The following is a 26,053-nucleotide window of genomic DNA, read 5'->3' as shown; positions in this document are numbered from 1 at the left end:
GAGAGGTGCTGCAGCATTGTGTGGGTGATGCTGTGCTGTAGAAATCAAGCAGAAGCATGAGAAAAAAAACTAAGCTCTCTGCTACCTACATGTACCCCAGATGTACAGAAACTCATACATTCTGCAGTGATGCACCCCACAAGGCTCAAAAGATATATAGGTACAAGGTTCAAAAGATATATAAAGGGCTCTGCTGTACAAAAATGTGTTGTTCCATGTTGTAAAACAAAGAAGAGCAGAATAGAGCCAAGTGAGCACAAGAAGTACCTGAACTGATAAGTACCCAACTACCAAGCATAATGGCCTTGAATCATGGTGCAGAAATGAGGGCTATTCCTGCCCACACCAGGGCTGGGGAGAGGCAGAGGAGGGTTAGGAGCAGGAGAGGCTTCACATGGTGTGGCCTTATATACCCTAGAAAGTTTAGACAGCTCTTGTGCTCAATAGCACCCCAGCAGGGATGTTCCCTTATGGTCAGCTCAGCATTCTGAAGGGGTAACTGTTTGCTGGTTCAGTCACAAACTGACTATAATGATTTCAAAGTTAAAGTTTTGTGTCTGTCTCAGGTAAAAAATCCCAAGATTTGAACCGGTAATATGCTTAGAATTAGTGCTAGGTTTAGCTGATTGTGAAGAAATGAGGGGATAAATACCCCCACATATGGAAAATTACATCAATTTTTCTTCAGCTTTAACAAATTGTACAGATTGTCTTTGTCCAGAGACAGAAAAAATAACTGGGTCTTCAAAAGTACTGGTGTTGCTGCTACTGTCAAAAAGGCTGTTGGTGAGCACTCTTCATCAAAGGACATTTCATGTTTGCATCCACACCCTTCACATTCTGCTGCCAAAGCAATGTCAGCCTGGGTCATATGCCTTTAAGGCAACTTTAACTTGGGAACATTTCTTCAAAAGGCACTAAAAATGATTTACATTTTTCCTTACTAAATCAGCATTTTTGCTATCATTTGTGTCAGTGCCAGCTTCCTCTCATTCTTCACCTGTATTCTGGCCTCCCTTTCCCCTCCCTTGTGTGCTCCTGAATACCACTTGCATGCCAAGAAATCCATATTGATGAATGCAAAGTTTTTTTGGCTTATTAGAGAAAACTATATTATGCAGCCTCCTATGTAACCTGCACTAAAATTTTTTGTAATATTGGCTTACATCTTTCATGAATAGGAGTAATTTTTCTGAATAGGATACTTCCTTTACAAATGGCAAATACCCCAGATTTGGAGGTTTTTTTTGTCATTACATTTTTTGACTCAAGCAGTTAATGCCAAGATGACAGAAAGTGGCACACTGTGACCTCTATCCTGCCAGGAGGAGGCTGAGACTTGATGTAGAATTTTGGACTTGGAAAAAGCACTCAGATACTGTGGTGATTATTTCACACTGATTACTGTTCTTTACTTTCTATTTTCCCTGACTGGTTAACTTTCCCATTCATGTGCCTCTTCCATCAAGGTAAATTATTAAACAATACATTTAGTTTTCTTGAGGGCTGTTGGTTTGGTTTGGTTGTTTGGTTGGTTTTGGTTGTTGGTTGTTTTCCCTTTCCCAGAAACACATTTAAGTCACCTTGCAGCAGTGTGCAGCAGCAATCACAGTGCAATTTCAGGAGGAATTAATGGCAAGAATTGCACATTATTCATATCTCACAGAACTTGATAATAAGTTATTATTCCTTACCCTCAAAGGGACAAACTGAGCCATGAGAAGTGATTGCTGAGATATCCCAGTGCTTTTGCAGGCACAATGGTGTGAATGTTTCCAGTCTGGCTCAGCATACTGTCTTCACTTACATTTACTGCCAATGCCAAGCACACAACATGAGGGCACTGAAGTCCTTTCAGATGTTGATGACTCACACTCTCTAAATACGTCACATGCCCCGTCAAATCCACCTTCCCAAAGAAGGCACCAAATGCCATTAGATGAAGCAGATGTTTCTAGGCAACCTGACCATGACCGTGAAGTGACCCTCATCTATTTTGGATTTATCAAATCATCAAAGGCTCCTACTCCTGCCAATAAGACTTGAGACAGGCGATTCAAAGAGGTCATTATATAATGACCAGCTGCCTGAGCCAACTGAGGCAGAAAATGCTGCCTACAGGGGATTGGGGCTCTTCCTGAGGGAAGAGGAGCTCCCGGGAGCCAAGGGGACACAGAACAGCCTGTGTCCTCTTCTACCAGGGTGCTGACCCACCACATCTGAGAGGATGGACCCAGTGACTGTGGCAGCCATCAGCCAGCCAGGGACCATCAGGCAAAGTGAATGAGTCAGACCTAGAGTCTATGCAGGGGGAGGCAGGGATGGGGTCTGACAGGAGGACAGATCTGAGATCCCTCCAGAAAATCCCATCAGGAAGTCAAGACAGAAAGACTTTGAGCAACATTCAACATTTCTGAGTCAGAACTGGGGACCTGTACTGAAATGAAACTCCTTATCCATAGGCAGGGCATGCATGGGTGATAATGGCAACAGAGGCATTTGGATGCTCTTATGGCCCTGACAGCATCTTTTCCCTTTTAAAGGACAGTAAATACCAAGGTTAACCATAGCCAGCTTCCACAATGCTTTCTTATTGTACACACACCAGAACACAGATAATCACAAACATCTGGAGGGTAGCAGCTCCAGTCAGCCACCTAACACATCATACTAAGTCAGATACCAGATATCAACCACAGGGTCCAAAATAGATATTAAAGCAAAAAAAAGCACTCAGCCTTTGCAATTTTATTCCCAAAAATTCCTGGATGTCCAAGATCTAGCAATACAACATGTTACCATAGAAAATCTATCGCTCACTTACTAAGCAAAGATGCCTGAGCTGCAACCATGTAAGTCCTGATTATGTCAAAATGGCAATGAGGAATACAGAGAGGGCAGTACTCCCAGACATTACTCAGTAACCTATCAGGAGTGTTACATATGAATTATGTTGTGAAACAAGAGGTTGGAGGTGAAACAAACTAGCCGATAAAGAAGCATTGTGGCAGTTCATTAGAAATGTGGGCTGTGTCAAGCCCCTTACTGTAATTACGAATGGAATGGCTTCTATAGATATGAGGGAGAAATGAAAGCAGATGATTGCACAGAAAAGAATCTTTATGGAGTGCTCAGGCACTAAGAACTTCTCAGCCAACAGTCCTTTTCTGCTTGAGTGCTATTTCCAAGTGCTTTATATTTTGTTCTCAGAGACTTACACAATCAAAACCTGGGATTAAGATGATGGTTCCACGTCAGGCAAGTAGCTAAAAGCAGTTTTCAATCCCTGGATTAGGCACATTCTTTTTCAAAATTTATTAAGCATCTGGTTTACCAAATAATCACCACAAACAACTCCAAACTGTCAGTAGGGAGGAAAATATTTTGATACCTAACATATCCTGTTATCTTTGAGAATTTTATAGCGCTATGCTGCCCTACCAATTCTGGTGTAAACAGGGACAGCACCCCAAAAAAAGGCAAAATCAGCAATTAACTTGGGCAACAGACCCTGAAAAGTGCAAATTTCCTATAAAATCAGGAGTGCTGCTGTCATTGTGGAGGGGTGAGACTGCTTAGAGCAAGCAACTCCACAGGCTCAGCTGCTCCCCAGGCTCTGGTCTGCACCTCCCCCTGTTTCCTCACCCTCCCTTCCCCACCCTCTATCTCTTTTCAAAAGCCACCTGTCCTCCTGGGGGCAAATCCTGCTGTGGCTGACGCTGCCCAGAAGACCAGAGCAGGTTCTTGGAGTGACAGGAAAGAATCACTACACTGAGTTTGGTGGAAATCTGCTGATGCAAAAGCAGCCTTCAGTGATGCCATACAGCATGGTGCTGTAGCCCCAGTAATAACTGACTTGGCAAAATTCTTTTCCAGACAATCTAGCTCTAAACCAGCAAACAGACTCTCTTTCTGTGTTGTTTACCTGCTAGGAAGCAGGGAATAAATGAAGCATGTAGGTGCATGTGCACAACTTTTGTATATTGGGAAAGTTACCTGTCCTTCACTTTCTCATTTATTAAACTCTTACTTTGACAGGTTCTTGCACACATGCTTGGACAATTTTTAGAAGTATCATCAATCTAAGTACAGCTGAGTTGCTCTCTCACCTCCCTATCCAGACTTTGACTGAACAGTTTCTTTTAATAAATGAGTGATATGGCTGGGTGTTATCAACCTACTGTAACATTTAATAGATATTCATAACATATATTAATCATGAGCAAGTTTACAAAGGATTCAATCCTGCAAGGTGTGGAGAACACTCGAGTCTCCTTGAAATGAGTGAAAGCAGAAAGGGTGAGATTTTTGTCCTTCCAGGTTCTGCATTACAAATGCCAAGTCTTCCTTCTGGACATTAAAAATGTGAGCACGGCTTTCTGAAGCAATGCATGTGCTGTTTGGTTAGTTTGTTTTACAGGTACCCTGTTCATTGTAGACAGATAATCTGGGTTTGTTTTAAAATTTTTACTACAAGCAAAAAGCCTTCCATCAAATTCATCCCAAGTACAGAAGTCTGCTCTTTAGCAGAACTTTCTGCATTTTCCCTACTTGCTTTGAATCATAGCAATACTGTTTGCCCTAGAAACACTCACATAGAAAATGGCAGTGTTCACATTCCTTTCCACATGCAGAACTCAGAAAAACTTCATCAATTAAAAACCAATCAAGTACGTAAGAACAATAACACAGCTTCCTAAAGTCTAGCAACCTATTAAAGTGAAATACAGAATTACAATTAAGATTAATGGGAGACAACTAGAATGAATTTCAATCAGATCTATTTCAAATGCATGTGAGATCCTGTTCATCATTTATACGAAATTATCAAATCTAACCTCATTACTGTTATTTCTTCCCTATATTGGGATTTTAAAAATAAAGTTCCAATTCCTAACATGTTGAGACTTTTTTTCATAACAGGAAGATGGCACAGCTGCAATACACATAACTCTGTTCACTAGATATCCACCAATTTGTCTGGTTTGTGTACAGACATATTCTGACAGCTGTTCAGCCACTTCTTGACACTGTATTGTAATGTTAGATATTCCACAAAAGATTACAAAATATGCCACCCAAATTCTTTATACCACAGAAGATTATGTTCTTTTCCCCCAGACAGTATCCCAGTTCTGTAGTTCCTTCCCATCTTGAAAAATGTGATCTCCAGTACTGTCTGCAAACTTGCAGCTTGGGTGGGGTAACCTGCTTTTTCAAACTGAAGAGGTTACAGGTAAGGTCTTATATCTCGGCAGATTATATTGATCAACAAACCTTTCATCTGAGAGGATAGGATTAACTAATGAGCACCTTTATCATAAGCAGTACTGAGTCATAAGCAGTCAAAAAATCTAAGTGATTTTCCAGTTACTTAATTCTTCTGAAAATTTCTGAAAGAATTAAACATGATAAGAAGCACATACTTTCTCTTACATCACCAGAGTTAGCGAAAAATCACTGGAAAACAATTGTTGTGTCTTAGGAATGGCACTCCCCAATTTAGTACCTTCTCCATCCCCCAAACAAGACTTTCTGAATGCAGGCACCACCTGCTTACTCCATACCCAATACCCTCCCCCTTCCCACTCGGGGGATGGAGTTCAGAATTGGAGCCACAAAAAGGTGAAATTTATAGGCTGAGATAGGAACAATTTACAGGAAACAGCAATGAGATAAGATAATGAACAGTGACACCAACAATGTTAATGACAAAAGCTATAAGATAAAGAAACAATTTACAGAGAAAAATTGCAACAAAATACCAACCTTCCCCCAAAATGCCAGTCCCTTACTTCTGCCCCTTGCAAGTGCAAGATAGTATAGAATAGTATTATCCCCCTCGTGGCTGCTACTAAAATATTAACCCTGACCTGCCCAAAAGTAGTTCACCAACATATCTGTTTACTTTTTCAGACAGCAGGAGGCTGAACTTAAAACTAGGTATAAGCCTAGGAATGGAATACTTGGGCAGCTGAAGGAGGTTACACTACAGCCCCTGACCAGTGTGACTAATTATATTCAAAAATATTTTACTTTTGCTTTTTCTGTAGTTATACTTTGGGCTCATTTGTTTGCAATGTTCTATGTCATAATTGTTTTGCCTCCATAGTCTGTGATGAAATGTCAAATTAGATGATACTGTAAACTGGCAGAATATTTAAGAACCATGACAAAAACTTTCTTCACCCTCTTCTGCCTTCTGTATGTAAATGTCTCCTTGTCTCCTTCAACACAATGTAAGCTATTTTAGGGGTTCTTTACCTCTGCACATGCTCTCAAATCTCATTATGCAAATCCAGTATGTGACACATAAGCAAAAATAAAATATATTCAAGTTATTAAATGCAAACCTGAATTCTTTAAAATAGGAGTTAGATATCCAGTAATAGAAATTAGAACTGTTAACTGAGAATCAATTTTCCAGCTGTCAGTTTAGCAAACAACAATGAAAGTTTTTTAATCAACTCAGTTGGCTACCTGATGTTTCTTTCAACAAGAGGCATTCTTCCCATGACAGGTTATTGGGAGGAGGCATGACAAACCCCATATACATGAGTAGAATGCCTGAAACAGGACACATCCTGCTAGCAACAGCCCCTGGAAGATCCCAGCTCTGACACCCTGCAAAGGGGTCAAGCAGGAAGTAGAAGGTATCCCATGCTGAGTGAGAAAAGGAAATGGGGGAAACTGTAGTCACAGTGAGCAGAAAAAACAGATGGTGGCAGTAGGCCATAGGATTGTTGGTTTTGGTTTGTAATTACAACTGGCAATCATTTTCAACCACTGCTGCTTTCTTTAATTATTCTACTTTGATTGCAATTACCAGCCAAAATCAACAATCCTAGTAATAGAGCTCAGAGTTTTCTGATGAAATGGTTAAACTCCCAAATGTTTTCACCCAGACCTACAAATCTGCAATTTAACAGGAAAACTTATTAACAAGAAAACTTTTTGGATCACAAGTTGTATGCCAATGTCTCCGTAGCCTAGAACCGTGAGAGTAAGAAGATTACAGTGAGGACAGTTGAAACTTTCTTTTGGAAGTTGAATTACAATCAGCAAAGGCAGCACTCACCAAAGTGCAAACAATTTCATGCACTGTCTTGCTGTAGAGAATAGTTTAAGGCAAATGAGTGTCTCAAGATGAACCAAAGCCTGAGGTTTTCCAAAGCAGTGACATTTTTTGAAAATATCATGTTGACTTCTACCTCATTGGAAACTGTGCTGTGTATGCAACAAAACTCATCAAATTTCTTAAGCATTTGCAAGTAGGGCAGGGGTATTTTGGAGTCTACCTACTAGGCTCAGCCAACACAACAGGCTCACACAGGATGCAAAAAATCCATTTTGAGCATGTGAGAGGTGATTGTGAGCATGTAAGTGGAATCAAGTCAAATTAATCTCTTTTTTCTGCTAAATAACATCTTTCACCTCACAGTTGCTCTAAAGAAGGAATCGCATATTGAAAGGACAGACTCAGCAAAAATGTTACAGAAAACCCTACTGAAATTACCTCAAGAGTACATCTAATCCTTCTCCTCACTGAACTATACCCAAGCCATGCCAGAGAGACAAGTTCTTCACGTGGAGATTCCATAATCTTTCACAGATTGTGCTAAAGCTTTCCTGTCTTTGTTCTCATTATATTATTCCTAACTTTCAGCGGGAATCCTCATTACACCAGTTAAAGCCTGTTATTTCTTATTCTATCAGTAGAATGTGAAAGGAACAGAGTTTTCCACCCTCCTTTTAAGTTGTGCAGACTGTTATGTTTCATGCTATGTTCTTTCTCTACCTAACCATTCCAATTTCTTAAGCCTTTCTTCATAAATCACATTTTCTGCTCCTACAATTGTTGTTTTCAGTAATCTCTCCAGTTGAGCCAGGTATTTGTTAAAAGTTAGTACTCAAAACTGGGCATAATATTCTAAATGAACCTTTACCAAAACTTAATAGACTAGAAGATGATTTCAAATACCCTACAGGTAATACTCTTGTGTAACTAACCTATTAACTCCCAACAAAATCACTTTTTTCTTATCCTGTTCAGTAGATTATTCACTGTGACGAGAGATTCAGCCTAACCTCTTATTCTCCAGTGAGGAGGATACTCAATTATCCAGCCTCTTATTCTTTCTCTGTGGGTGTAAGAAGATTATTCCTGTCCAAGCATAATATCTTGAAATACTTCTTGTTGAACTGCTGCCTTAGACTGCATCTTTAATGTGTCAAACTCTTTCTCAAGACTAATCCTGTCCTACAGTATGCTCCTTAAATATTGATATCTAATGAAAGTTCACAAAAAATACTAAAAAGTGATAGTGAGCTTTGAAAAACTTTTTAAATGCAGTTTTCCAAAAAGAGTGCAACTAGTCTTATTATAATCTGTAGAGTGATTTCTTAGCTAGTTTATGAAATGTCATGAGAGATAAAATCAGAATTTGTCAGGAGAAAGCAGAGTGTCATAGCCTGTTTCTTTCCTATCTATAAGGGTAGTTATTATTTAGTTCCAGAAGGAAATTAGACCACTGACATAACCTGATTTTGGAAAATCTATAATGGCTCTTAATTCATCTCCTCATCATCCTCCAGATCTTTAAAGATACTTTGAATATTTGTTCCAGTATTACTGCAGAAACTAAAGCCTAGCAGACTAAAGCATTGATTCAAACAGTGGTGTAAGAAGTGCAAGGTACATCATGGCACTTTCCAGTGCAATTCTGGTCAGCTGGAGTGAGTAGGTGCACAACAGTCTGACTTGCAGCAGCCACTGGCATTTGGGGCTGTATTGGAGCTTGTGGTTGTACATGCTCACAAGTGGAATGAGAGCTGGGATCATGTCACATGCCAAGAGCCACCATCAAAGACATCAGAAGAGCAGACAGCACTCCAATGTATGTCACAGCATCATCTCCCTTCTTCTCTTCATGTGCACATTGGAGGTCAAATGTAGACTGAAAGTGAGGTAATGATGCATTTGGTGGGTTACTGCACCCTGCACCTCGTGAGACACCCCACCCTGTCATACTTACCTGCAGCTGCCCTTGCTGCACCTGCTGATGACTGCCAGCCTGCCTTTGCCCAAAGCCCCAGGCAGACCTAGAGGTGGGCCAAATGGCTCCTTTGCTCTCTATTTTCTTCACAGTTCCTCGTTCTGTAAATAATGAAATCTCTCTCTCTACACCATGCCTCTCCCTTTCTCTGAGCAATGCAATTGGAGCTGTGTCAGGGCAGCTAGTCCTTTCTTTGCTCTGATTGAATAATAATGAAAGGATGGGAAACAAAGACTAGAAGCTTTTGAGATTAATCCCCCTTCTGTTCTCAGCTGTCAGACTTACTTATTTTTTCCCTTTTTCAGCTAAATCAGGTCATTATACTACAAATTTTTACTCTGAATGAAAGATTAAACTCAGGTATTTTATTTTCAACAGGGCATAATATTCAGCACAGAATAATTGGCTAGAGTTTCATCTGGATATTTGTATAGGGCCTCCTATCAAATTCCACTAAAACCTTACTGACTCTTTCCATTTTTTTTTTAATTCCTTAGGATCTTACTGTAGTAGAATCCTGGCAAATGGAATCTTTCACTCAATTATACCTATCTCTACATCTGAGATGTCATGTTTTCATGAAGCCTCTTTAAACAATCAAGAAAATGAAAAGGTCTTCAGGGTTACCTTGTAATAAAAACAGTAACAGAAAAGAAAAAATCTATAACCTAAGTGTTTGTCCTTGACATAGTATTTATTTTTCTACAATGAGAAGGAAAAAAAGAGAAAGAAAAAAAAGAAGGAGTAAACAAGAAAAGGCTTTCAGATTACATTTAACTGCTTTGAAGCCAACAATAAACTTACCACAGTTAAACCAGAAGGCCAACAAGGCATAAGGTCATCAAAACCAAGGCTCATTGAGCCAGTGTGTTTGGATAGATGCCATTTCCACTTTGTCAGTATGAAGAGTGCTATATTGAACAGAGAGAAGAGAGCTCATGCTGACATAAAATTAAAACCAAAAAACATCAGGTCTATTGTGGTGATCTCACAAGGAGCAGCTATGCATTAGTAAACTCTCTGGTGTGACTATTGAATCTACCTTGATGTTTCTTACTTTACTGATTACTTTATTGATAGTGTCTTTTTTTAAAAAGACATTATCACACAGGGAATGTATTTTCTCAACTGAGAAAAACTGGCTTTATGCCACTTCTGCTCTACCCAAAATCGACCCAGCAGTAGCTTTGGGATTTAATTTAAAGAGAGATAGACAAAGCATGACAATAGCATAGCATATAACAACCCAACATGGGCCTCTGCTAATACACAAATTTTTTGCTGCTGCAACAAATCAGAATATTTCTGGACTTAGTCTTTCTGCTCATGTTTTGCTTTGTTTTCTCTTAAAAAAATATTCTCAATTTAGAAGTAAAATAGTACTATAAAATTATGCTCCAAAGCCAATAAAAGACAACAAGACTGACTGATGTTTGGAGCCCTTGAAAAGTTATGCCTTTCATTAATGCCTAAAAATATTTTTGAAGCATTTTGGGTCATTTCTCTCAGAGGTATCAGATTTTCATGATATAAAGGTCATGGGAAGAGTTCATATCAGAATAGGTCCTGCAAAGGCTATTTTGTTGATTCCTTTGCTCTCATGAATGGACAGAATTTCAGACACATTTTTAGTATATGCAGTGCAAGGCTAAGTTTAGTCCTTGTGCTCTATGATACAGGCAGTCCATTGACTTTGGGCAGGAGAATCCTAATGAGAATTGCCAGAAATACTGCTTGGATCAGCAGTGGCACTAACAAGTTTGAAAGGTACAAGGCAAGCAGTGTCCTCTGAATGTGGAAATTTATAACTCACCTCTTCTTCAGGTTACTCATGTCTTGTCTGATTAATATCCTTCCAGGGACTTTTTCAGTTTCCTCCTTTGTTCGAGCTTAGTTTCTCTTGTTCATACCACTGCTGGGAGACAAAATATTCTATCATGAGAAACATGCAACTAGGAAATACAAGTATAATGTCCCAGTAGCAGTGGCAAAGGTTTGCTCACAAGATGATACTGAGCAGGGGCTGGAGACTCAACCATGGTGCCTCAAACCCACTGCTCAGGTAGGACTGGGGAAAGCCTTCCACATAGGCTACCAGCAGGTATGATCCTAAAAAGACAAAACAGATTTTACATCCAAAGAAATTAGGGCCTTTATCACAAGTGAGTGGGTGAACCACAGAGAGGAATAAGTGAGGAAGCAGGACGGGGTCCTGAGCAACTGAGTCAAGTGGAAGGTGTCCCTGCCCCTGGCAGGGGGATTGGAACAAGATGATCTTTAAGGTCCCTTTCAAGGCAAATTATTCTATGCATTTTTATTACTCTGAGCTGGCTAAAAGCCAGGATGTCCTGAACCTGAACAAGCCCTCTTTAGTTAGAGCAAGAGCAGGTTGCCCTGTTTACACCCTGTAGGCATGTCTAGGCACAGTTCTGACACATTTCAATGCAATTGCAGTTTCAAATGCACCCTAGAGAGCACTAGATTGCAGTGATATTAACAAACAGCCCACCAAGCTCTGAAATCCTATAGAAACCTGTGGGATGTGTGGACCTCACAAACTTCCTTGCCTTTCAACATCCCAGGCAGGCAGGCAAACACAATGCCACTATCAAAAATGCCGAATCAAATTTAAACACTACTGAAAACTTCATAAAAGTCAGTGAAGAAATCTTTCCTCTGTTTACTATTAATGGTTGCAAGATAACCTTTATTTATAGTACCTTGGAGACTCATTCAATAGGATGTAGTGACACTGATGAGAAGGATTATTTATTGTTTATACGGTTGCTTAAAGATGAAGGCTGCATAAATACACTGGAAAGTATAATTCCATTTAAAATTCTTTTCATAATGCATCAAAATACTTCCTGCATTAAAGTTATTCCAGACTCACTCTTTGCATCACAAGCCACATTTGCAATGCTCAGAAGGCCTGACTATATCCTTTATCACACAGCATCTGATATACAGTCAATGCAAGAAAATCATAGTTTCTATCTGATATTCATGTAGTGCCAATAATCTGCAAGGCGTATTGACATCTTTTGAAAAACCAAGGAAACTGTGGGCTTGTTTGAGAGAATTTAAAAAAGAAAGTTTCAAAACATACATTAATGGGCCATAGCACTTGCATTCAGAAGTGATAAAATGGTATGATAAGGATTACATGAGCAACAAAAACCTTCTTATTTTGTGTAAGCACATTAAAATATACCATGTTATTACTAGGTTGTGCATAAGCTCAGAAATGTCTTAAGTAATGAAAAACACATTTTTGTTCACAATTTCCAAAACAAATGTAAAAAGAAACTTTATGCACGCAAGAGGCAAGTCAGACAATACTGAACACAAAACCTCTGGTTATCACCCTCAGTTCCTACTCTTTCACTCTTGTCACTATTACCCCAAGGAAATACATTGATCACAGGATAGTTTCCCCCACTTCTGTCCTCACCCTACACCAAGACAACCAACAATAATGATTTAGTGATCGGTTAGAAGTGTGAACTATTCATATACAACAGAACAATTCACTCCAGAAACCACTCACACTGGAAGGACCTGCTGTTTGGCCCATGAGCCCTTTTGTCTTGTGTTCTGTGAAAATTTAACTTATTTAATTCCTTTATGTCTATGAATATGAATTTTTATATATTTGACGAGCATTATACCAAACACAATTGAAATCATTCTCCATCATGTTTCTTTTTCCTCTAAGCTCCAGATCCCAGGGTCCAACTTTTTCCAGAGGTAATGTGCAGTCTAGTTTTCAATGAATCAATAACCTCTAATCAATAGAGCATCTCTAGGGGTTGATTTTAAACACCTAAAATAAATCTGTCTCAGGAGGCACCATTCATCTTTGTCCACTGCAGAGCTGACTGCTCAGACCAGACACCTGACTTCTGGTGTCCAGCATCAGGGAAACTGAGTGCTGAACTAAGCTACAGCAGTACTTAGCCCATAACCTATTACTTTTTCAGAAACTAAAAGTTTGGGAAGCTGAAATGCTGTCTTTCCAAAGCTAGTAAATTAATCATGAAATCATTGAATGTTTAAGAGTTGTTATGGTTTTAAAGATCATCTAGTCCCAACCTCACTGCCATGTGCAGGGACATCTCCCACTTAACCAGGTTGCTCAAGGCTTTATCCATCCTGGCTTTGAACACCACCAGGGGCATCTGCAACCTCCCTGGGTTCAGAGAGGTTTAGGCCTGTTCCAGTGTCTGAACACACCTCACAGTGAAAAATTTTTATCTTGTTTTTAATGGAGAATTGGGAGAAAAAATGTCTTTATCTTGTGGGAGTCATGGGAACAGAACAAAGAGCCTTTTCGGCTTTTTCTGCGGAAAGCAATCCTCAGTGATATAACTCCTCAAAAATTTTTTGTATGCTGAAAAAGATTTTCCGTTAAACTTTTCTGGGCAAATCCATCTGGGGTGTATTAAGACAAATCTAGTTATACTGATCTATTACTTCTGTCTGAGCACTTAGTTTTCTTCAATTTAAAAACAACATAAGGGAGTAGGAAAATCTTTAAGCAATGAGACATGACATACTATACCATGCTGTACTGTTGATTAATGTGTAACCCAGGTGGATGGGGAGTAAGATAAGTGCCTGCACCATATGTGGTGAGTGCATTAATCAATATTAACGTGTATTAACAGGTACAGAGAGAGGGTACTGAAGAAGAGCTGGTTTTGGAGCATAATCCTGCTGTGATGGCAATGGGGATTGAATCTTGTTGACACGAGGAGTCAGCCTGACCTCTGAGACTGTGATCTTAGACAAGCACATGCATTTGATGGACTCCACACCACAGGATGCTGCAGAAGCTAAAAGCTTACATGGATACAATGAGAGGAAGGGCAGGTTCATGGATCAGAATTTTTTTCAGGCTGTAAATTTAAAGAAATATTTCCAGGTCAGGAAGTCTCTGAGCTGCAAATAATTGGAAGCAGGGGAAAGCCTAAGGAAGTATCACATACAGTTCACCTTGGTTTTATCCTCTTTCCTAGATACCTCCTTTTAATGGCCATCAGGGACTGGGCAAAGAGCTAGAGAGCCATCTGGTACAATCCCATTCAGTGCTCTTCTAGTCTGGCGGTTTATGCCCTAAATTTACAGCATACATTGAGTTCTCATTAAGTCTGTGCAAGTTGTTTGGTGTTCAGATTGGAGCAGTGTGTGCAGCTGCATGCACACCTCCACTGACCCACTGAACAGCATCGAGACTCAGGTAACTGCCTCACTGCAAACACTGGCAGGAATTCAGCATGGTCTTCTACCACAGAGACCTGGTACCACCAAACATGTGCTGCCAGCATCTCCCGTGTCAAAGCTGTGGTGGGGCACTGAGCCTTGAGAGATACTGCCTGCCTGAAGGTGGAAAATCAGCCGAGAGACCTAAGTCAGTGCAGTACGAGACACTTCAGGAATGCCACAGCACCACTGCTCCACACGCAGGAGAGGACTGGGATTTTCAGGAATGAGGCAGCAGCTCTTGCTCTCTGCTGAGTTCAGAAGCATCTCCATTTTCCACCCTGCCAGACAGAGACCTTATAACACAACTGCCACATTAGGGAAACCAAAGAAACAACAATAACATATTGCTTATTGGAGCATATTAACATGCCCCTCAGCAGTCTCATTATGACTGTTAAACTTTTACCTAAGATACTGAATTAAATGCCTTTTTTATTTATGGCCTCCTCTCTAGACTCTCTGTTACTTACAGCCCTTCCTACTAGTACAGGAACCAGAGTGGTTCAGCAGCCCAACAGTAAAACAATGCTGTCAACTGCCTACTTTCAAATTAAATTAAGCTTCTCTAATGCTTCTAATTTAATCTGTTAATGCACATGACAAAAGCAAAGATTTTGGGTTGGCTTTTGTGTGATTCACGTAGTCCTGTGTTTCAAAATCTTTTTTTGAGATGCTGAAGTGGCATTTAAATTATAATTTCAACTGATCAGCTAACTAACATATTTGAATGCTGATCCTTTTCCATCACTATAATTTTGAATTTAAAGAACTTTCTATTTTAAAGGTGAAGAACTCTAAAAACTGCCCATGGCAGTAAAATATCTCAGCTATGTTTCATCCTTTGTCTCCATTCTAGGCAATATGAGGGAGCATCTGTAGCTTACATCCAGCTATTAGGATCTGTCCCTGTGTTGATCAATAAAGACCTCACGACTTTACTCCACACTTCAGTTCCAAACCCTAACTACTCAGTAGACAGCCTGTAATTTCAGCAAGGGAAGAGAGCGCCTGCAGGTGTTGAATTAATGCACCATGAAAGCTGAACTCTGCTGTGTTGCAATGGAGTTAAAATCAGGCTTCTCTGCTCTTGCTGGCAGTATTCAGTTCCCAGTATATTTCTGACTTTGGATACATAGGCTACCCAGTAATTTTGTCACATCTTGAAAATAGAGCAGAGGTAAAAATCCATTAAAGTCTTACAGCCATAGGTTATATTTACCATTTGCTAACAGTCTATTGTGTTGTGAAAGGAGCCTGCTTCTCTAGTCCCACCACAGAAAGTTTCTTTTGTCTCACTCAAACTCTCAGAAAGGAACTCAAAACCAAAAAAGGTCACTGATTTCTTAGGAAAATAATGTAAATTGTGATGTTAACCAGAAGAATATCCTCAGTAAAATCAAACTTTGGGAAAAATATATTTTGAAAGAAAAGTGTTTTAATTATAATTTTTTTAATTTTAAAATCAGAGCTGAAACATTGTACTGAGTATTTTCAATGCCACTGATCCACTGGCTTTGGATGAGAAAATTAACACGGGCAGTGAAGAAAAGCCATCATCAATGCAGCTGTTTTTTAAGCAGACACCTGCTCAGCTATGCCTCTGTGGGTCACATCTTGTTGCCAATCCATATGTGTGACATTTCTGAGGCCAGATTGCAGCTTCATCTCCCAGTACCTCAGTAAAGCTGAGGAAATTTAGATGTCTCACTAAGGCCATGTTGACACCTGTCTCTGCTCCTAACCTGTACCACTGAGCCACCCCATGGGGAGAAAGAGGAAAACCTTCAGTACTGAGGTGGAGATGAAGACGTCTGCTCAATATTTTGAGTGCAGCTGCTCTGTTCCCCAGAGCAAGTTTGCAAGTCCTGAGTAGAACTAGTCATCAAGGTGAGGTGATGTAGGCAGCTGCCTCAGGCAGCAGGCTGCCAGGTGGAAATCAGCCTTTGCTGTGACTGCAGCTGGAAACATGAAGGGCAGCAGCTACTTCTGGGTGGGAGAATGAGGAGAGTTATTCAAGAAACAACTACTATTCCCCTCTTCCTCTCAGCAATGATAAATCAGGCTCCCCATGGGTCTCCCTCTATTTTCTCCACCTTAGTTTTACTTCTCTCCTTGTTAAGAAATCTTAGATGCAAAGAAACAGACTCTCCCCAGGTAACTGCTACAGATTTTGATGCCCCAGTGAGTGATACAGCTTATGCTACCTGTGACCTTCTGCAAAGCCAGGCCAGGCCAAATGTTCTAGTTAAGAAATCTAGTTAACAAATTGTGGCAGTCCCCTAATGCACTGGAGTTCACAGCCTTCCCCAGTCAGAACAGTGCAGGTTGGAAGGGGTCTCCCAAAGTCACCTTGTTCAACATCCCACTTAAAGCAGAGCCACCACAAGCACTAGTCCAGCTTTTCCCCCCCTAGGGCAAATATCCAACAGTAGAGATCACACAATCTTTCTAAGCAATCTGTTCCAGTGTGGCACTTATGGCACAAGCTTTTTCCTAATGACAAACCTTAATGCAGTCCCTCCCTGCTGCTCCTGGTTGTATGACCTGCCACCACTGTCAAGCACTGCAGTTATATCATCCTTGTGACTGGCCTCCAACCAATTTGGAGGTGCAACATCACCAGCATGGACTGGGGAAAAGTTATTTTCCTTAGTCTACACACCACACTCCTCCCAACATACTCTGCATGATGTGCCTCCCTTTCAATGAGGCTGCATTGTCACGTCCTATTCATTTTGGTATCCACCCAGTCCTTTTCAGTATTTACCACTTGGACAGCCAGCTCTCAGTATTATTGGTGAGCTTATTTTAAGCAGAGGAGCAGATCAGGAATAAAAATATGCAAAACACATCCATAGGAGTTCAAAAATAACATGTTCCATTCCCATTATCCACTTGTTCTCCCTTCTGTACTCACACTGCCCACACTAGGCTCTGCCCTGTGTTATTATTAAATTCAGCTGTTGGAACTGCCAGTACCAAAGCATTCACAGATGCTTTTAAAAACAGGCTTAAAATCATGATGTTCCTAAATGTAAATGGGACAACTACTATTGGTTTGATCATTATTTATACATGTTCATACAGCCAGAGTGTATATAGGCAGGGCAGGGGAAAGAGTCCTCAGTATATTTCCCTGCTATGTCCACACAAGCAGAAAGTGCATCCCAATAAAGAGGGATTTTTCAGTGAAACAGTGCTGAAGACTCAGCTTACACTTTACAAGAATTTCGGGGCATTTTATTTCTGACTAGCTCCAGTCTATTCCTATGCATTTGATCAGCCATGAACAAAGTGAATTAGGTACAGTGAGAGCACACCTTTCATTTTACTTTCATGTACTCCAAGATGTCTCTACAATGTGAACCCAATATTGTAAACTGTAAAGATTATGATTTGTGCTCCAGAGATACTCTCCTGATTTGAACTAAAATGCTAATGCAATGATACATGAGTTTCTTCTTTGTGCACTTCCTGACCCAACTCCTTGTGTCTCATTAGCAAGAAAAATACAATCACTTAGATTGGAAACACCTTAAGATCATCAAGTCCAACTTTTAACTAAACCATGTCCTGAAGTGCCACATCTACACATCTTTTAAATACTTCCAGGGATGGTTACTCCACCACAAGGCAGCCTGTTAAGGGAAAGGAGAAAGACAGAAAAATATTTGTGGTAGAACACAGGCATTCTGACTGAAAATAATATCTCATGTCTATCAATGTGTGTTTCATTTTACTTTCCCTGACTTGAGCTTGGTTTCCGCTCAATTATTCATTTTGCATTATTCAAACAGAAACAAAACAGATAAGAATGTTAAATATAATTATATAAAATGCCTTACTCTGAGGTCCTGAGAATCACTGTGATTACAAGAAAATTTCAGATGTTTAGTACCATTTCCTTTATCTCATGCCTTCAGTTGAAGAACCATTATTGTTTCCTTCTCTGCCTCACATTTTTCACTGCCCCTTTTTTGCAGCATGTATCAGTACAAACTTACATCCTTCCTGAAGCATTGAAGGTTGCTCAGTTTATTTACATCCAGTAGTACATTAATACTTTCCACTGTGCAATATGAGGTCCTAGCTAATCCTTGGACACTAATTTAGTTGAATAGGACAGTTACAACTCTCTGTCATTGCTAAAGTCAATGATCTGATACTTTACAAGACAAGAGACATTTCAAATGAAATTGATTGTATTAATAGTTTTATTGAGCAATATTAACAGAAGTGTGTTGTTCCACAGTGTCCTCAAGCAAAGCCTTTATTGGCACATTAAGGGTACATAATGCCCAAATCCATAGTAAGAGACACATTTTATTTCTATAAAATACAATTATGGATAGCCTAAAATTCCACATCAGAAACTGAGAACCATCCCACTCTGCTTGAAAGCCCCATCTTCTGTGGGAATGAATGGATAACTGCTGCATACAAATCACCCCGTTGTACTGACAGATTCTCTGTGTTTCCAGCTGTCTGCACTACAGAAGAATATCTGGTGGAAATGGATGAATTAATTTGCTTCTGATGTGCTGAAGTATCTGGGATCCCATTTGATATTAGGAAAAGGGGAAGGTAGCCAGCATCTTGGAAAATAAGATGTTTTCAAAGCAGTGATATTAGAGCATTTCAAGTCTATGTAATGAGTGTTGAAGAACACCTGGTGAGGAAGGCAAGAGGGAAGGGAGCTGAGAAGAGCAGGTATACTTTACTTGAGAGAGTCAAACTAGGTCAGTTTCACAGCCATAATTTAAAGCTGTTGAAAAGCAACTCACACCTTACTTACTATTTCAGTCTCTGAACCTAAAAGGACTTACTCAAGCCAAAGGTTTTTTCAGCTAGCAGAATGCTGCACTGGTCCTCATTCATATGGCACTCATGCGTATCAAACAATTAGTTTCTCACACAGATCACAGCCCAAATTCAAAAATAAACTTTTCTTCTCACAATGGCCGTATCATTTAGGTCAAGTTGAATGCCAAGTATCATTGAAAAATTGCAGAATTTTCAATTTTAAAATTTTCTTCATGTCAGATTGCAAAGTGATCCAACCTGTGTTTCCAGCTCATATATACAGGTATCCTTTAAGAAGCTGCGTATCACTATAAACAGCTATGGTCAATCGCCTAGTATAGTTTTCAGTAGGTGCAATAGGGTTGCCTGGCACAGTTAAAGGTGAACTGACAAAGAGAGAGCATCATTGCTGAGCTACCTTAAGCACCCGAACAACAGAAAGCAGAACAAACAACAAAATTTTTCATCTCCATCTGCCCTTAGCATTGGGTGTATTTGCCTACCATGACACATCTAGGGAAGAAAACTGAGGTCATGCATGATGTAATAAAATAATGAATTCTGTCTGCAAAGGGCTTTGTCTGACCAGCACTCTGGTTCTACCTCAGGTGCTGTGATTGTTTTTCTCTCCCAATGGCATTAGTTTATCTCTACTGATAGCAACCTGAATTGCACAACACTCCCTCAGTGTTAGACACCATAGCAGTCACAAGTTGTGTAAGAGGCAAACAAACACACCAAGCAGTCTGATTACCACAGAATCATACTATTGGGCTTGGGTTGGAAGGTAATCTTGAACTTCATCTATGTCCAATCTCTTTGCCATGGGATGCTTTCCAGTTGGCCAGGTTGCTCAAAGCCCCATCCAATCTAGTCTTGAACACTTCAGGAATGGGGCATCCACAAATCTGGGCAACTTGTTCCAGTGTCTCACTACCCTCACAAAAAATAATCTCTTCCTAATATCTAATCTACATTTACTCTACCACTCCGAAGAGATATTTTGGATGAGCTTTGAACCTTGTAGCAATGGTCAAAACTGTGGCTTCCAAAGGCCTGAAATTTTCAGCTTGTCATCTCTCATAGTTTTTCCAAATAAAAGTGTCAGCCAGTCTGTGGGATGTGGTGAGCATGCCCATAACCCACTGAAGCAAAAGGCTTGTGGGGCATTGCCTTGGAGGAGTAAGACTCTAACAGATCATCTCAGCAGCCTTTAGTTGCATAGAGTTCGGGCACCCTGCTAGATCAACAAATAGAAGAGGCAATAAAGAGCATCCCAACTAATAGGATAAAGAAGCCTACATGGCAAACACTTCTGCCATTTCTTCTGTGGTTTGCTGTTTCTCCCCAGGTACAAATGATTTCCTGTGCCTACAATTTTCAAGAGAGAGCATTAGAAACTGTGTATGATGCAGCAAAGCTTGACAGCAATCCAGCAAGGTGGGCAGCTGAAGAAGGAGGCAGAAGCAATCAGGGGAGAACTGCAGACAATTGTTCCACAGCTGAATTGTAAGCCTGAGCCTGTGAACTAAAAAATCTATCTCAGATAATTGACATTTATTTGATTGAAACAGCAGGGTGCCCTCCATCAGAATGGGAGGAGACCATATGGAACAACAGTATGAGTGGAAATAATGTTTGTCTGCTGAGTGCGTCAATGTGTTTAGAGATTATTCATCGGGCTCTAGGGATTCCAGTATGGTAATGTTTCAGCTAAATTAGAATCAGATTAATTGCTCTAATCTAATGGAAAGACAATGTTTATCAAATTATTGCTTCTTCACCACATGATATTGTGGTGTCATTACTCTTTGAGTTAAAAAAAAAATAAAATAAAAAGGCTCTCTTGTATCACATCTGCTCATGAGCTCCTTAACAGTGTTGATTACTGCACAAGAGAGACAGTGCGGTTTATAACTCTATAAAGAAATTAATGAATTAGAGTGAAAGTTTGGTAGAAAACAAATTCTCCATACTGCAGGTAGACCTGAAACTACATTAATTGGAATAACTTTGCCTCATTTGGGACTTGGGCTTTTTTTGGAGGGACTTTATTTTTGTTCAAATTTTGATACTTTTTCTGCCTCTTTTAAATTTTATTTTAGTGGAATGAGCTTGTTTTTTTGCATAGAGAGTAGCACTAAAATGGAACCATGTAGTAAAAAAGTTAATGTTTTCCTCATTTTCTTTCATCTTCTTTAAGTTGCATCTGAAAATTGCAATGAAATTACTAAAAAATATTGAGTGTGCAGATAAGATGACTAAAATCCTTTAGATATACTTGCTATTATTTAATACTTAGGGTCATTTTAGATCACCATGTATCAAATTTATCAAATGCCAACCCAGAGGAGATACAGAGCTTTTCAGCTACTTTAAAAAAAAAATGGAAATCTGCAGTTCTTGCACTACACTGCAAGTGCTGAGTACGTCATAAAGTAAGATTCTCCTTTAATCTTTCCAGAGCCTGAATGGTGCAATAGCCTCCAAAGATGTATTTTAAAAGCTGGTTTTACCTTTAGCATTTTAAAACACTTTCAGTATATGTTATACATGCTAAAACACAACATTAAAATATTAGCTCTTTTAAAACTCTATCTAGTAAGCACAATCCTCAAAAGGAGTAGAAGTATGACCTCTTCTCAAAAGTGCTAATAAAAGCACCAGGAATACCCTTCCATTCTGATTTTCCACTGTGTTGCCCTGACTCGATGCTACTGAAAAGCACTGGGAGCTTTTCACAGGACTTTTGTATCACATCAGAACAATAGAAGACAGTCAGGCACTTTGTCTCAGCCTAATTTATAATTTATAAATGGTGTTTGTGAGGCATTCAGGCTACATGCTTAAGAGAGCACTGAACAAATATTTTCTAGGCTTCTATAGTAACAGTTTTTCCTGCCTTAAAAGGGTCATATATCCTCTCAAAACATATTTCACTGAAATTCTATTTAAATAAAAGTGAATACCTTTGTTAGTCAAGTGTTCATAATGCCTATTAAAACACATCATTTATAAAAGTGGGCTAAACGCAACCACAAAAGTGATTGAACACTGAGTAGAAAACACTGCTTATGCATTCTCTCCCCAGTAGCTTTCTCTCCCAGGTACAATTTGGCACAAAGATGCCAAGTTTTTAAGGCCAGGACCTGTGCTGGCAGGATATTTGTTGTGCTTGTATTCTAGGATTCAGTGTTTCCATAACCCATTTCCCTCCACAAGCATTTTTCTCAAACTTACACAGCGAAGCTTTCTGGAGAGACAAACTCTCCTTCAATCTTTCTTATTTGTGAGACATCAGAAGTTCATGGCAACTCTCCCACATAAAACTTCGAGTTTTTAAGCCTTATTTTATAAAACATAGATCAAAAGTGTAGTGACGTGGAATGCAAATTGGGCTGCATAAACCAGATGCACTCTGAAGCCATGATGACAAAGCCCTAGGCACTTGCTCTTTTCCAACTTTCAATTCAAAACTGTTGTTTGGGTACCCCTTTTGGATACACAGTTTTTTATATGTCTGTTTGAAACTAACAGAGAATCTGCCCTCTTTCCCTGAGTCTTCCGACTGCTTTTGAAGTGAGTAAGGCTCCAGAACGAGCCATGGTGGATGGCAGACAGACACTTACTCTGTCATCACTTGGTGCTTGGATCTCACTTCATACCTTTTGTTCTGGGAGCTCCAGCAATAGCTTCCCCATTGTTTGCTCTGCTGTAGGAGCTGTGAACTTCCAGCCTAGCCACTCCCTGCTGGGCTCCTGAGCTCTGTACAGCACAAAGAGCCACAGTCACATCCGTGCTGGGCACGGAAACACACTTCTCACAGATATATATAACTTAAGGATGATGCAGCTTGCTGAGGAATAGTGTGACTCACTGTATAACCCACAGCATAAAAACACCGTTCAGGAAAAATATACTAGTTTAGTACGGATCTATAAGTTTTGAAATACAGATGGCTAATCTAAATGCTTAATTTAAATAAATGACTTATTCATGATCTTTAAATTATCCACTACCATTATTTGGAAATGATTTAATGTAGCTGTAGTCCCACACGGCAGAAATGGTGACATGCTGTCAGGAAACCTTTGTTGCTAAAATATACGGATTTATCTGTTTTGAAGGAAAAAAATGTTGTACACATAGGACACTCCATGTGGTAATGAATTAGAAGATTTGCAAACTAGCAGCAGGGGATAGTGTTTCTGAAGAAAAGTCCTTTACTAGAATCAGCAGGGTACTTCAAAATTGCTATTATTACTATCTATTAAAAATCGCAGTGTTAAAAATGCATAGAATACTCTACAGAAAGATTAATGTTATGGCTTATTCCTTGCTCCAAAGAATTTAAAACACAGTTCTGCCTCTGGAGACATTGCTGCCATACTCACAGAAGCCTGAAGGACCCAACAAAGTCGACGGAAGTTGCAGCCTGTGATAAAGAGCATGGCTGGGCATTGATTTAATATAGGCAAAACAAGAAAAAAATGTAAGAAAAGCAAGATATTCAGACCTTTTGACCCTGAGTCTTCTTATAGTCTGGTTTAATTGCACTGTATGAAATTCTGCTTTCATTGGGAGTCAATATAAGTTTTATCATCTATTTAAATGCTTAAATGCAAATTCAATTGACTTCAAGGAGGTTTCCCCAGTTTAGTGTTTGTATATGTATATATATATATATATATATACATATTTTAAACAAACAACATGAGTAAATTTTGGAAAATAAAACCGTTTGCTTTTTTGATTTTGGCAGTACAGTTTTCTTGCACCCAACATTTGTCTAAACTGGTATGCACTAAGAAATTACACAACTTATACCTCTTTGGCTTATATATCCAAGCAAAAATATAGGAGGAAGATTCCCAGATAATTAATTTTTATTACAATTTTATTCCAAGTTGTCATTCATACATGCATAAATAATGCATAAAAATACGTGATCTTCTCTATAGGGAGTCAGAGATAGCTTTAGACCTAAGAATGACTGCAGTGAGAGGAGAATAAGGACTACCACCCTACTTACTTTCCTTAGGTATTTCTTCATTGCTTAGGAACTGTACCAGCAGAGCAGAAGCCTGTGCTGGCATGACTTGGTAAATATCTCACAACTTCAGTATTCAACCGCGGCATCTGCAGAGCCATCAAAAACTGTTGCATCAACATGTATGAGGACATACATTTTCAATTACATAGAATTTTTTTAATCTCTGACATAGATATGTAAAGTATTAAAGGAACAGATTATATATATGCTATAAAGGCAGCAGAGTAGTTTTAAAGCACAACGGCAACTTTTCACTGTTCAATAACTCAATTTTTATCTAATTATTGCAAATTATAACGCAATTTGTGAGCCAACAATATTGTTGTAACTGATTTTCTGCTTGAGCTGTACAAACATTAAAAAACACCTGAAACTGGCAAGCTCATGTGTGTAATTGAAAAAAATACCCATTTCTGGTAAACAAAATGTGCCAAGGTTTTTCACCTGAAGCAAATTATTACAGGTGTTAATAAAACCTATTTAAATAGCTTTCCTAATACATGAGAAACTTCTTATATAGCTCTGGATACAGCTCTTTAGTTTTGTTTTATGGGAGTCTAGTAATTGCAGTAGAAATAAAGTGACCATAGAATTCAGTATTGCAGGATTGATGGCTCCTGTAAAGGGATAAACATTGCTGTTTGTCACAGTTGCAGACTTTAAAGACTCCCTTGTACTTCTCATCTATGTCTCAAAAAAACCCCAAAAACTAAAAAGAGCCCACAACACTTCTTCAATTGATTTGCCCTTTGTCACTGTCACAGATATGTTTTCCCTATTTTGACATGTAGTTGTAATTCTATTAGCAGCCCATTGACTGCCCTGTGAAATCGATCTGTGTTGGGCTAGCTGGGTCTTCTTAAACTAGGTGATTTATTGCTTCTGCCTGCTAAAAAAAAAAATAAAATTAAAAATAAGAAAAAGGAAAAAAAGAAGAAGTCTTTTGCCTCCTCCATGGTGAACAAAGTACCTAAATAGTGTCTGAAAATGAATAATTTTTAGTTTGGCCATTGGCTGTCCCAGTGACAGACGAGCTGTGACCCCTTGCCAGCAGCATTACTGAGATGCCTCCTGTTGCTGGCATGTAAAAATGATTGTCAATTTCCCTTATTCATTTACCTCAGTGCCTCATATATAAACTAGATCTCATTTACCCAAAATTTCCTCAGCATCAGTCTATTGGGTTACCTAATTTTGTGATTTCTCACTGGGCTGCCCAACTGCCTGACACTGGAGAATCACTTGAAACCTATTCAATGCCTATTCACTGCTGCAGACAGAAAACTGGGGCACACAGGTGCATTTACCATTGTTGCCATTCTAGTTTAGGTCAGAGAAAGAGGTTAGCATCATACTCATCTTATGCAGTGACATCTGACCTACAATTTACCAGGGTCTAAAATGATGTACTGGAACTTTAGATTATGTCCTGATATCTACATTGAGATCTGCACTAATTCTTTCCACTGGATCAGAAAAATAAATTACTTTTCTCCTAGCCATCAAGAAAATTGAGGTTGTTTCAGGTTGTTGTGAGGAGATTTTCTATCATCTAAAAACATTAATTTTTGATTGTGGATACAAAGAGATGAAGAATACTTTAATGTACTTGGTTATCTTAACCAAAAGTCAGTTTCTAGCTGTGTTCTCTCATAGGCAGTGTAACCAAGCAGAGATTTAAAGAAGAAATACTTTTTTTTCCAAATTTAGTACTCCTGCTTTTTACATAATGATAGTCATTCATTTTTTTCAAGCATGTGCAATTTGTTAATGAATCCTGAATTATTTTTATCGTGTACTAGAAAGGGTTACAAAAGTACAGAGATGCTGTATTGTGTGTGGTCATCAGGAAGAAAGCTGACCCACCCAAAAT

The 26,053-nt window shown here is 39.3% G+C and overlaps 1 long non-coding RNA gene across 4 annotated transcripts in view; it reads right to left on the bottom strand.

Moving 5' to 3' along the window:
- The window catches only part of LOC139598981 (uncharacterized), a 142,791-nt gene that overhangs the window by 81,854 nt on the left and 34,884 nt on the right, over nt 1-26,053 (bottom strand). For 3 of the 4 annotated variants that reach the window (XR_011682114.1, XR_011682117.1, XR_011682124.1), the window contains exons 2-3: nt 10,870-10,971; nt 9,861-9,967 (exon numbers count right to left, since the gene is read on the bottom strand). This is a non-coding gene — a long non-coding RNA (uncharacterized lncRNA). The remainder of the gene's footprint in view (nt 1-9,860; nt 9,968-10,869; nt 10,972-26,053) is intronic. The other variant, XR_011682120.1, reaches the window with a different exon arrangement.

This window comes from Agelaius tricolor, unplaced genomic scaffold (assembly GCF_023055355.1).
Source record: "Agelaius tricolor isolate 1412-34295 unplaced genomic scaffold, bAgeTri1.0.p SCAF_1, whole genome shotgun sequence".
Taxonomy (NCBI): Eukaryota; Metazoa; Chordata; class Aves; order Passeriformes; family Icteridae; genus Agelaius; species Agelaius tricolor.
This window is presented reverse-complemented; position numbering and strand designations above follow the sequence as displayed.